This window comes from Tursiops truncatus, chromosome 19 (genome assembly GCF_011762595.2).
Source record: "Tursiops truncatus isolate mTurTru1 chromosome 19, mTurTru1.mat.Y, whole genome shotgun sequence".
NCBI classification, from domain to species: Eukaryota; Metazoa; Chordata; class Mammalia; order Artiodactyla; family Delphinidae; genus Tursiops; species Tursiops truncatus.
Genome location: NC_047052.1, coordinates 47,762,428 through 47,775,591, shown reverse-complemented (window position 1 = coordinate 47,775,591; position 13,164 = coordinate 47,762,428). Strand labels below are relative to the sequence as shown.

General features: G+C 43.3%; 1 protein-coding gene across 6 annotated transcripts in view; it reads right to left on the bottom strand.

The window, feature by feature from the left end:
- The window catches only part of ZNF283 (zinc finger protein 283), an 88,181-nt gene that overhangs the window by 74,621 nt on the left and 396 nt on the right, over positions 1-13,164 (bottom strand). For 4 of the 6 annotated variants that reach the window (XM_073795961.1, XM_033846388.2, XM_073795962.1 and 1 more), the window contains exon 2: positions 11,209-11,354. The gene's annotated coding sequence lies outside the window, so the exon portion shown is untranslated. The other 2 variants (XM_073795965.1, XM_073795963.1) reach the window with 2 other exon arrangements.

The following is a 13,164-nucleotide window of genomic DNA, read 5'->3' as shown; positions in this document are numbered from 1 at the left end:
CAGAATGGTGTTACTACGCGCACAGGCCTCCCCTGGGGGGGCTCTTCAGGCTCTGCACCCCCCTGCCCCTGCCTCTAGCCTCCCCATCCCCTCCCTGTCATGGCTGCTAATGATTCTGCAGCCAATTCCAGTGTGTGAGGGTTTTTTTCCCCCATGCCAAGCAATTCTCAGACACCACAGTCGACTCAATCCTGACACTGTCTACCTGGAGACAGCGTCAGATTCCACAGGGTAAGGGTTCAGTCCTACAAGACTGCCCCCTACCCTCACCCCTTCAGATGCCAATTTCAAGTCCAGGCTGTCACCCATGCTTCTGACCGACTGGCTACAGATCCAACAACCCCCTTCCTTGGGTTCGATGAGTGGCTCACAGAACTCAGAGACATGCTTGATTTACTAGATTACTGGTTTCTTATAAAAGGATATAACTCAGGAACAGCCAGGTGGAACAGATGCATAGGGCAAGGTATGGGGAAGGGGCAGGGAGCTTCCATGACCTCTCTGGGCACCACTCTCCCCAAATCTCCATGTGTTCACCAACCTGGAAGATCTCCAAACCCTGTCCTTGGAGGTTTTCTATGGAAGCTTCATTACATAGTCATGACTGATTAAATCATTGAACTTCCGTGACTAATTCAACCTCCAACCCCTGTCCCCTCCCTGGAGACCTGCAAGTTCTGACCCTCTAATCATCCAGTCGGGTCCCTTGGCACCCAGCCCCTATCCTTAGGTTACCTAGGTGCTTTCCAAAGCCACCTCATTAACATAACAAAACACACCCTTATTACCCCGTTCCAAAGGGTTTAGGAGCTCTGTTCCAGACTCAGGGGACAAAGACCAAATACATATTTATTATAAATCACAGTATCATAGCTGCTCCAGCCACAGGGCTCTTCCCTCCCAAAGATTCTCTGCTGTAATTGCCCACCACTCTCCTGGCCCTTTTGCCCCAACCATGTAGAACAAACATGGCCAGTATTTGTCCAGTTCTTTATGATGGTTGGTGAAGGAAGCTGGATCGTCTACATCAACACCAGACTGCAGTCCAAGGACCTGTTTTGAGCTTTGCTGCTGTGTGGGATTACTGCTAACATATAAAAACTAGGAGAGTGCTTTTCACAATTTGGAGGCAATGTCAAATGGTAACACTTTCTTCTACCAGGATGAGCTGGCCCTTCTTCAGTTCAAGTCCAAGCCCTGTCTCCACTTGTAACCAGGCTGCACCCCCTCTCGCCTCCTTGAGGGCCTGGGTCCTAAGTCTCCTGCCTCATCCATTTTCCCTGCTATTGAAACAGGAGGCAAGGGGCAGGGCACAACCTTTAAAAGAATGACATAGCCAAAGGACGTTAGAACCAACTAAGTCCAAGATGGCGGAAGATTCAACTTCCAGTGGAACTTGAGCCTCATTATACGCTCATTGTAATACATTAGCATATGTTAAAGGACACACCCACCAGCGCCATGACAGGTCTGAGGACAAGCATAAAAGGTCAAAAAGTGTGCTGTGGTGCAATTCCTGGAAATCCACGCCCATTCCCCTGAAATAGATGGAATAATCCTTCTACTCATTAGCCTATGAAATTACCCAGTCCATAAAAATTAACCACCCCATATTTCAGGGCCTCTCGCCTTCTGAGATGGCCCACACTCTGTCTGTGGAGTGTGTTTCTCTCTAAATAAATCCACCTCTCACATATCACTTTGTCTCTCACTGAATTTTTTCTGCAAGGAGACATCAAGAACCTGAGCTTCATTAAGTCTTGAGACCAGGTGTGTCATCTCAATTAAAAGGCCATGGGGAAGATGGCGGAGTAGAAGGATGTGAGCTCACTCCCTGTTGTGAGAGCACTGGAATCACAACTAACTGCTGAACAATCATCGACAGGAAGACACTGGAACTCACCAAAAAAAGACACCCCACATCCAAAGACAAAGGAGAAGCTGCAATGAGACGGTACGAGGGGCGCAATCACAATAAAATCAAATCCCATAACCGCTGGGTGGGTGACTCACAAACTGGAGAACACTTATACCACAGAAGTACACTCACTGGAGTGAAGGTTCTGAGCTCCACGTCAGGCTTCCCAACCTGGGGGTCTGGCAACAGGAGGAGGAATTCCTAGAGAATCAGACTTTGAAGGCTAGTGGGATTTGATTGCAGGACTTGACAGGACTGGGGGAAACAGAGACTCCACTCTTGGAGGGCACACACAAAGTAGTGTGTGCATTGGGACCCAGGGGAAGGAGCAGTGACCCCATAGGAGACTGAACCAGACCCACCTGCTGGTGTTGGAGGGTCTCCTGCAGAGGTGGGGGGTGGCTGTGGCTCACCATGGGGACAAGGACACTGGCAGCAGAAGTTCTCGGAAGTACTCCTTGGCACAAGCCCTCCCAGAGTCCGCCATTATCCCCACCAAAGAGCTGGGTAGGCTCCAGTGCTGGGTCACCTCAGGCCAAACAACCAACAGGGAGGGAACCCAGCCCCACCCATCAGCAGACAAGCCAATTAAAGTTTTACTAAGCTAGGCCCACCAGAGCAACACCCAGCTCTACCCACCACCGGTTGCTCCCATCAAGAAGCTTTCACAAGCCTCTTTGAGAACTTCATCTACCAGAGGGCAGGCAGCAGAAGCAAGAGGAACTACAATTCTGCAGCCTGTGGAAGGAAAACCACATTCACAGAAAGACAGACAAGATGAAAAGGCAGAGGACTTTGTACCAGATGAAGGAACAAGATAAAACCCCAGAAAAACAACTAAATGAAGTGGAGATAGGCAACGTTCCAGAAAAAGAATTCAGAATAATGATAGTGAAGATGATCTGGGACCTGGGGAAAAGAATGGAGGCAAAGATCGAGAAGATGCAAGAAATGTTTAACAAAGACCTAGAAGAATTAAAGAATAAACATCTAGAAGAATTAAAGAACAAACAAAAAAAAAAGAAAAAACAAACAGAGATGAACAATACAATAACTGAAGTAAAAAATACACTAGAAGTAATCAAAAGCAGAAGAACTGAGGCAGAAGAACGGATAAGTGAACTGGAAGACAGAATGGTGGAAATCACTGCCACAGAACAGAATAAAGAAAAAAGAATGAAAAGAAATGAAGACAGCCTAAGAGACCTCTGGGACAACATTAAACATACCAACATTCTCATTATAGCGGTCCCAGAAGGAGAAGAGAGAGAGGAAGGACCCGAGAAAATATTTGAAGAGATTATAGTCAAAAACTTCCCTAACATGGGAAAGGAAATAGCTACCCAAGTCCAGGAAGCGCAGAGAGTCCCAGGCAGGATAAACCCAAGGAGAAACACACCAAGATACATAGTAATCAAACTGACAAAAATTAAAGAAAAACAAAAATTATTGAAAGCAGCAAAGGAAAAACAACAAATAACATACAAGGGCACTCCCATAAAGTTAACATCTGATTTCCCAGCAGAAACTCTACTAGCCAGAAGGGAGTGGAACAATATATTTAAAGTGATGAAAGGGAAGAACTTACAACCAAGATTACTCTACCCGGCAAGGATCTCATTTAGATTCGACGGAGAAATCAAAAGCTTTACAGACAAGCAAAAGCTAAGAGAATTCTGCACCACCAAACCACCTCTACAACAAATGCTAAAGGAACTTCTCTAAGTGGGAAACACAAGAGAAGAAAAGGACGCACAGAAACAAACCCATAACAATTAAGAAAACGGTAACATGAACATACATGTCGATAATTACCTTAAACGTGAATGGATTAAATGCTCCAACCAAAAGACACAGGCTCGCTGAATGTATACAAAAACAAGACCCAGGGCTTCCCTGGTGGCGCAGTGGTTGAGAGTCCGCCTGCTGATGCAGGGGACACGAGTTCGTGTCCCAGTCCGGGAAGATCCCACATGCCGCGGAGCAGCTAGGCCCGTGAGCCATGGCTGCTGAGCCTGTGCATCCGGAGCCTGTGCTCCGCAATGGGAGAGGCCACAACAGTGAGAGGCCTGCGTACTGCAAAAAAAAAAAACCCCAAAAAACCAAAAAAAGAAAAACAAGACCCATATATATGCTGTCTACAAGAGACCCACTCTGAAGACCCACCTAGGGACACACACAGACTAAAAGTGAGGGGATGGAAAAAGATATTCCATACAAATGGAAATCAAAAGAAAGCTGGAGTAGCAATACCCATATCAGATAAAATAGACTTTAAAATAAAGAATGTTACCAGAGACAAGTAAGGACACTAAATAATGATCAAGTGGTCAATCCAAGAAGAAGATATGACAATTATAAATATATATGTACCCAACATAGGAGCACCTCAATATATAAGGCAACTGCTAACAGCTATAAAAGAGGAAATCGACAGTAACACAATAATAGTGGGGGACTTTAACACCTCACTTACACCAGTGGACAGATCATCCAGACAGAAAATTAATAAGGAAACACAAGCTTTAAATGACATAATAGACCAGATAGATTTAATTGATATTTATAGGACACTCCATCCAAAAACAGCAGATTACACTTTCTTCTCAAGTGCATATGGAACATTTTCCAGGATAGATCACATCTTGGGTCGCAAATAAAGCCTCGGTAAATTTAAGAAAATTGAAATCATATCAAGCATCTTTTCCGACCACAACACTAAGAGATTAGAAATCAATTACAGGCAAAAAAAAATATTAAAAACATAAACACATGGAGGCTAAACAATACGTTACTAAATAACTAAGAGATCACTGAAGAAATCAAAGAGGAAATAAAAAAATACCTAGAGACAAATTACAACAAAAACATGATGATCCAAAACCTATGGGATGCAGCAAAAGCATTTCTAAGAGGGAAGTTTATAGCTATACAAGCCTACCTCAAGAAACAAGAAAAATCTCAAATAAACAATCTAACCTTACACCTAAAGGAACTAGAGAAAGAAGAACAAGCAAAACCCAAAGTTAGTAGAAGGAAAGAAATCATAAAGGTCAGAGCACAAATAAATGAAATAGAAACAAAGAAAACAATAGCAAAGATCAATAAAACTAAAAGCTGGTTCTTTAAGAAGATAAACAAAATTGATAAAACTTTAGCCAGACACATCAAGAAAAAGAGGGAGAGGACTCAAATCAATAAAATTAGAAATGAAAAAGGAGAAGTTACAACAGACACTGCAGAAATACAAAGCATCATAAGAGACTACAACAAGCAACTCTATGCCCAAAAAATGGACAACCTGGAAGAAATGGACAAATTCTTAGAAAGGTATAACCTTCCAAGACTGAACCAGGAAGAACTAAAAAATATGAATAGACCAATCACAAGTAATGAAATTGAAACTGTGATTAAAAATCTTCCAACAAACAAAAAGTCCAAGACCAGATGGCTTCACAGATGAATTCTATCAAGCATTTAGAGAAAAGCTAACATCCATCCTTCTCAAACTCTTCCAAAAAATTGCAGAGGAAGGAACACTCCCAAACTCATACTATGAGGCCACCACCACCCTGTTACCAAAACCAGACAAAGACACTACAAAAAAAGAAAATTACAGACCAATATCACTGATGAATATAGATGCAAAAATCCTCAACAAAATACTAGCAAACAGAATCCAACAACACATTAAAAGGGTCATATACCATGATCAAGTGGGATTTATGCCAGGGATGCAAGGATTCTTAAATATACACAAATCAATCAATGTGATACACCATATTAACAAATTGAAGAATAAAAACCATATGATCATCTCAATAGATGCAGAAAAAGCTTTACACAAAATTCAACACCCATTTATGATAAAAACTCTCCAGAAAGTGGGCACAGAGGGAACCTACCTCAACATAATAAAGGCCATATACGACAAACCCACAGCAAACATCATTCTCAATGGTGAAAAACTGAAAGCATTTCCTCTAAGATCAGGAACAAGACAAGGATGTCCACTCTCACCACTATTATTCAATATAGCCACGGCAATCAGAGAAGAAAAAGAAATAAAAGGAATACAAATTGGAAAAGAAGAAGTAAAACTGTCACTGTTTGCAGATGACATGATACTATACATAGAGAATCGTAAATATGCCACCAGAAAACTACTAGAGCTAATCAATGCATTTGGTAAAGTTGCAGGATACAAAATTAATGCACAGAAATCTCTTGCATTCCTATACACTAACAACGAAAGATCAGAAAGAGAAATTAAGGAAACAATACCATTCACCACTGCAACAAAAAGAATAAAATACCTAGGAATAAACCTACCTAAGGAGGTAAAAGACCTGTACTCAGAAAACTATAAGACACTGATGAAAGAAATCAAAGATGATACAAACAGATGGAGAGATATACCATGTTCTTGGATTGGAAGAATCAATATTGTGAAAATGACTATACTACCCAACGCAATCTACAGATTCAATGCAATCCCTATCAAATTACCAATGACATTTTTTTATAGAACTAGAACAAAAAAATCTTAAACTTTGTGTGGAGACACAAAAGACCCCGAATAGCCAAAGCAGTCCTGAGGGGAAAAAATGGAGCTGGAGGAATCAGGCTCCCTGACTTCAGACTATACTGCTAAGCTACAGTAATCAAGACAATATGGTACTGGCATAAAAACAGAAATATAGATCAATGGGACAGGATAGAAAGCCCAGAGATAAACTCATGCACCCATGGTCAACTAATCTATGACAAAGGAGGCAAGGATATACAATGGAGAAAAGATAGTCTCTTCAATAAGTGGTGCTGGGAAAACTGGACAGCTAAATGTAAAAGAATGAAATTAGAATACTCCCTAACACCATAAACAAAAATAAACTCAAAATGCATTAGAGACCTAAATGTAAGACTGAACACTATAAAACTCTTAGAGGAAAACACAGAAAGAACACTCTTTTACATAAATCACAGCAAGATCTTTTTTGATCCACCTCCTAGAGTAATGGAAATAAAAACAAAAGTAAACAAAGGGGACCTAATGAAACTTAAAAGCTTTTGCAAAGCAAGGAAACTACAATCAAGATGAAAAGAAAACCCTCAGAATGGAGAAAATATTTGCAAACAAATCAAAGGACAAAGGATTAATCTCCAAAATATATAAACAGTTCATGCAGCTCAACATTAAAAAAACAACCCAATCAAAAACTGGGCAGAAGACCTAAATAGACATTTCTCCAAAGAAGACATACAGGTGGCCAAGAAGCACATGAAAAGCTGCTCAATGTCACTAATTATTAGAGAAATGCAAATCATAGCTACAATGAGGTGTCACACCAGTTAGAATGGGCATCATCAGAAAATCTACAAACAAATGCTGGAGAGGGTGTGGAGAAAAGGGAACCCTCTTGCACTGTTGGTGTGAATGTAAATTGATACAGCTACTATGGAGAACAGTATGGAGGTTCCTTAAAAAACTAAAAATAGAATTACCATATGACCCAGAAATCCCACCACTCGGCATATACCCAGAGAAAACCATAATTCAAAGAGACACATGCACCCCAATGTTCATTGCAACACTATTTACAATAGCCAGGACATGGAAGCAACCTAAATGCCCATTGACAGACGAATGGATAAAGAAGATGTGGTATATATATACAATGGAATATTACTCAGCCATAAAAAGGAACAAAATTGGGTCATTTGTAGAGACGTGCATGGACCTAGAGACTGTCATACAGAGTGAAGTAAGTTAGAAAGAGAAAAACAAATATTGTATATTAACGCATATATGTGGCAACTAGAAAAATGGTACAGATGAACCGGTTTGCAGGGCAGAAACAGAGACACAGATGTAGAGAACAAACATATGGACACCAACGGGGTGGTGGTGGTGGTGGGATGAATTGGGAGATTGGGACTGATATATATACACTAATATGTATTAAATTGATAACTAATAAGAACCTGCTGTATAAAAAATAAAGAAAATAAAATTCAAAAAAATAAATAAAAGGACGTGGGTTCAATTCCCAGTATGGGTTTGGCCCTGGCACGTGGGTTCCAATTTGAGTTGCAAGGTTTCCCTATCACTCCCAGCAGCATACAAACATGCTGTCATTCCTCCCATCTCAAAAACGGCCCACAGGAACTTGAAGCACTTTACATCCTCCACTATGTATTCTCCAAACTGCAAAACATCCCGAATTCAAATTCAGAGTCTTTATTTTACACATTGTAAAATAACCTGTATGTGGAAATCCTTTAAAAGTAAGTTCTTATAGAACAAACTCCTGATACATTCAACAGCAGCAAAGACTCTCACAGACCAAAGAGCTAAAGAAGGAAGACAACACAGAAGACCTGCTGTAAGATTTCATTTATATCAAGTTCAAAAGAGCAGACACAACTCACGTATAGTAACCAGAATTAGATCAGTGGCTGCTTCTGGAGTGGGGGAGCTGACAGGGAAAGGGTCCAAGAGAAATTTCTGGGGTGTTGGAAATGTTCTCTACCTTGACCTGGTTAGTGGTTACACGATTATATATATTTGTAAAAATTCATTGACCAATACTCTTAAGATCTGTGTCTTTTCTGCACTTCGCCACGTCTAAGTTACACCTCAACAACAAAAAAGATAAAGAAAAGTAAGTACCTGTAAACTTTTCCTTATAGATTCCATATTACGATATTGAGACGTTTCCATGACATAGTGAGACTGAGACAGGAGGGAAGGGGGCAGGACACAACCTTTAAAAGAATGACACAGGACTTCCCTGGTGGTCCAGTGGTTAAGACTCCATGCTCCCAATGCAGGGGTCCTGGGTTTGATCCCTGGTCAGGGAACTAGATCCTGCATGCGTGCCACAGCTAAAGACCCAGCGCAGCCAAATAAATAAATAAGTATTTAAAAAAAAAAAAAAAAAAGAATGACACAGCCCCTCGAGGATACGACTAAAACTGTTTAGAACCTACTAGGCCCAAGTTGGCAGAAGATTTGACTTCCCTAGACCTTGAGCCTCATTATACGTTTGTTGCAATACATCAGCATATGCTAAGTGACACACCCACAGGCACCATAACAGTTCTGAGGCTGACCATAAAAAGCCGAAGAGTGGGTGGTGGCCCAATTCCTGGAAATCCCCGCCCCCTCCCCAAAATATTTGGAATAATCTTCTCACTTGTTAGCCTATGAAATTATCCAGCCCATAAAAACTAACCACCCCCGCACCCCAGTGCCACTCTTGCCTTCTGAGATGGTCTGCATTCTGCCGATGGAATGTGTATCTCTCTAAATAAACTTACTTTCACTTTACTGTGGCTCGCTCTTGAATTTTCCTGAGTGAAACCAAGGACCCTCACTTGATGGCCCGTCCCTGGGACTCGCCTGGGACATGACCATCTTCTTGCACCCCCTTCTCCTGCAACAAGACTGGGGGATGAGACAGCCATGTTTTCTCCATGGTGGACCCCACGTCCACCTCCAGCTACTGCTCTGTATCTCTGCTCCCTAGTCGATCACCATCTTTTTGGAACTCTGTTTCCTCGGTCCCAGTTTATCACCTCTCCTGATATTCCTGCTCCATCTCTAGGATGCTGGTCCTTTCCCCGATTCCTAAATGTGGGAGGCCCAGGGCCCAGTCCCTGCTCAACCTACTCCCTCAGGCTGGATGGTTTCAGCAAATTCCGGGGCTTTAAATGTCATCTATATATTAACGGCTTCAAAATTTAGCACACTTGTATAGTTATTGATAAGATGACAGGACATCTGAGGTTTGCTTAAAAGCTTAAAAAATAATACAGAAACTCCAGGAAAAAGTGTGCTTATATGTGGGAGAAGAAAATAGAAGAAATAAGGTAAGTAAAATGTGATGGCTCTCCACACTGGGTGGTGGGTATGTGGGAGTTCTTTATACCAGAAAACTTTTGTGCGTGTTTTTAAATTTTCATAGTGAAAAGTCAGTAAAAATTCTGTATCTACAAACCCTGGCTTCGCCCTAGTGCGACCACTTACTTGGACCACTTGAGATGTCCAATGTGCATCTCAAAGTTAAGCAGTTCAAAGCTTGTCAATTTCCCGTCAAGTCTACTCCTCCCCATCTTGGTAAAAAGCATCACTCTTCACCCAGTGGGTCAGGCCCAAACCTTCAGGATAACTTTTAAGTCATTCCTGATTCATGCTTCCTCTCACATAACCCTCTTCCTGAGTCATCGTCATCTCTTGCCCAGGGAAGAGACAGCAGCTTCCTCATCTCCTGCTTCCACTGCTGCCCAGCTGCAGCCCATTCTCCTCATGGCGGCCAGTGCTGGTTTAACTTTTTTGTGCATAGATAAGAGTCACATAGTTCAAAAACATGAAAGTCTTAAGACGTTTTCCTCCACATCTACCTATAACCTTCACCCCCACAGGGAACCACTGTTACTACTTTTTGAGAATAACACTAGAGAAATCTTTATAAAACATACCTCACAACATGCTTGTCCTTGCTCACGGCCCTCCAAAGGCTTCCTGTTACACTTGTAAGTAAATTCAAAAGCTCTTACCATAGCCCACAAGACCCCATGTAACCTGGACCTCTCTACAGCTATATCCCTAAATAATTCTACCCCTTTTCCACTCTGCTCCAGTCACTCTGGTCATCTTGATAATCCTTGAACACCCAGGTCCATTCTCACTTCGGGATCTTTCCACTTACTGTTTTTTAGCATCTTCCTATGGTTCATTCCCTTACCATCTTTCAGGCTTCTGCTCAAATGTCACCTCAGAGCAGCCTTCCCTGACCACCTGTCACTCTCTGTGACCTCTGTCACTCTCACTTCCCTTATCCTGATTTTTCCAAGCATCTTTTACCTGACATCATCTGCCCCTACTAGAAGATCCATTCCTGAAGGGCAGGTGCTCTGTCCTGGCAGATGACTAGAGTTCCATAATTCGTTCAGTAGATACAAACGAATGAATGAAGTGAACAGAGAAGTGACTTGAGAAATGAATAGATCGTTTGGCAAAGGGCTCTTAAAATTCCCTGTGCAGGTACCCTTTGACTCAGCAATTCTACTTCAAACGAGATATTCTATTGATAATACTATCATCTACATGCAGTCAGATGTACAGGATATTCATTGTGGCAAACGTTTGTAAGAGCAGAAGTTCAGAAACAACCTAAATGTTTATCAATAGGGTAATGGTTAAGTATGGTACATCCACACAACAGCACGCCATCCCATTTATATAAAAGCAGCTCTCTGGGTGCTTGATTGCACCACTGACTCACCGCTAGGCAGGCTGCCCAATGCCAGGGAAAAAATGTGGGCTCGCCCTAGAGTGAGACAGGGTTGGGTTTGAATCCAGGCCCTGATGCCTCCTGGCCCTGGGTACTTCAGTAAGGCCCTTCTTCTCTCTCAGACTCATTTTCTGCATCTGTTAAATGAGGAGGGGAGAAGGTTACAGTGATGTATATAGTATACAGTGGGCCCATGGTCCAATGCCAAGCCCCTTCTTTTCCCTTAAGTCAAATCTCCACCTCTGAGGGTTGCCCAGAGGTGAAACTGGCATTTGTGAGGCTACTCTGGGGTTGAGAAATTCAGGTAAGAAAAACAGATTCGACCTAACAGATGAAGATGCTAAAGGGGATAACGTCAGACATAACACAAAGATGGCCTGTCATGTGTATCTATTCCAGACACCCACAATCTTCTGGAGAATCCAGAAATAACAGGACTCTCAACTCAGTCTGTGTGATGGTTGTTTTCACCCAGCCTGTGACAGCCTGGGGAAATGGTTCCACCTGCCACCTGTGCTGAGAAAATGGCAGCAGGGATGAGGCCTGGACGGGATGGGGGCAGTTCAGACTCAGTCACTATCACTGTCATCGTAAACCACAAAATAATGACAACAGGGCTTCCCTGGTGGCACAGTGGTTGAGAGTCCGCCTGCTGATGCAGGGGACACGGGTTCGTGCCCCGGTCCGGGAAGATCCCACATGCAACGGAGCGGCTGGGCCCGTGAGCCACGGCAGCTGAGCCTGCGCGTCCGGAGCCTGTGCTCTGCACAGGCCATAACAGTGAGAGGCCCGAGTACCGCAAAAAAAAAAAAATAATAATGACAACACACAGTGCTACTATGCACCAGGCACTATTCTAGGCACTGTCACCCATTTAACTCTGCCAGTATCATCATTCAGTGCCCTCATCTCCATTGTAGAAACAGGACACAGACGCAGAAAGGTTAAGGAACTTGGCCAGGCTCAAGCTGTCAACCCCAATGCTTTGCTCTAACAGTAGCTCCAGAAGGAAACTGAGAAGCGGTGCTCTAGGAATGGAATATGGGAACCAGAGAGGAGACGGACTTTTCTTGTCTACCCCATGGACTTCTCGACTTTTGTCAGAATGTACATGTATTCCCTGTCCAAATATAATTTTGTTGTTTGGCCACGCCACGCGGCATGTGGGATCTTAGTTCCCCGACCAGGGACCACCTGTGTCCCCAAGCAATGGAAGCCGAATCTTAACCACTGGACCTCCGGGGAGGTACCCAAATGTAATTTTAAATGAAAAATGGTAAATTCCTCACTCACCTATATATCTATGAATATATGTATATGTATATATACCCTTCTCTCTTCTCTTGAAGCATCTATCGTTCCCATTGGCAACCACCCGCTTCAGCTAAGTCGCGGAGGCCTTTGGGCTAACAGCGCATGCGGTCTTTGCGGGCCTCACTCTCCGCCCGGTATTCATCTTAGGCGCACAGGGTTCTCACCGCAGGCGTTTGAATTGTTGACTCTTAGCACTGTATCCCTCCTCCGCAGCCCCCGAAGGGTTTATACGTGCTCTTCTTCCCACCAGTCCACGTCTCACATCTCTTCAGGATCTGACCTGCCCATGTCTGCTGCCTCACCTCCCACCCCAGTGGAACTCCATGAGTCCAAGCCAGTTTGGACCTTTCTCCCGGGGTTCCCTCGCCTGGAGTGTCCTTGCCTGCCCTTCAAGGTCCAATCGTATCCGCATCCTTTCCTAAGTGATTTGATTCCCTAGCCGTCTCCCTCCACAGACCGGCATCCCATCCAGGGCCTACGCCAGTTCTGATTCATGCCTGTGTTCTCAGCACTCACTCAGCGCGGGACACTTAAAATTCTTTCCTGCCGTCCCACCCCACCGCGTCCTGCCAACACCACAGCTGAAGCGGTACTCGAACCCAAAGCCTCCGGCGTCCCCGCCCCGCCCCGCTT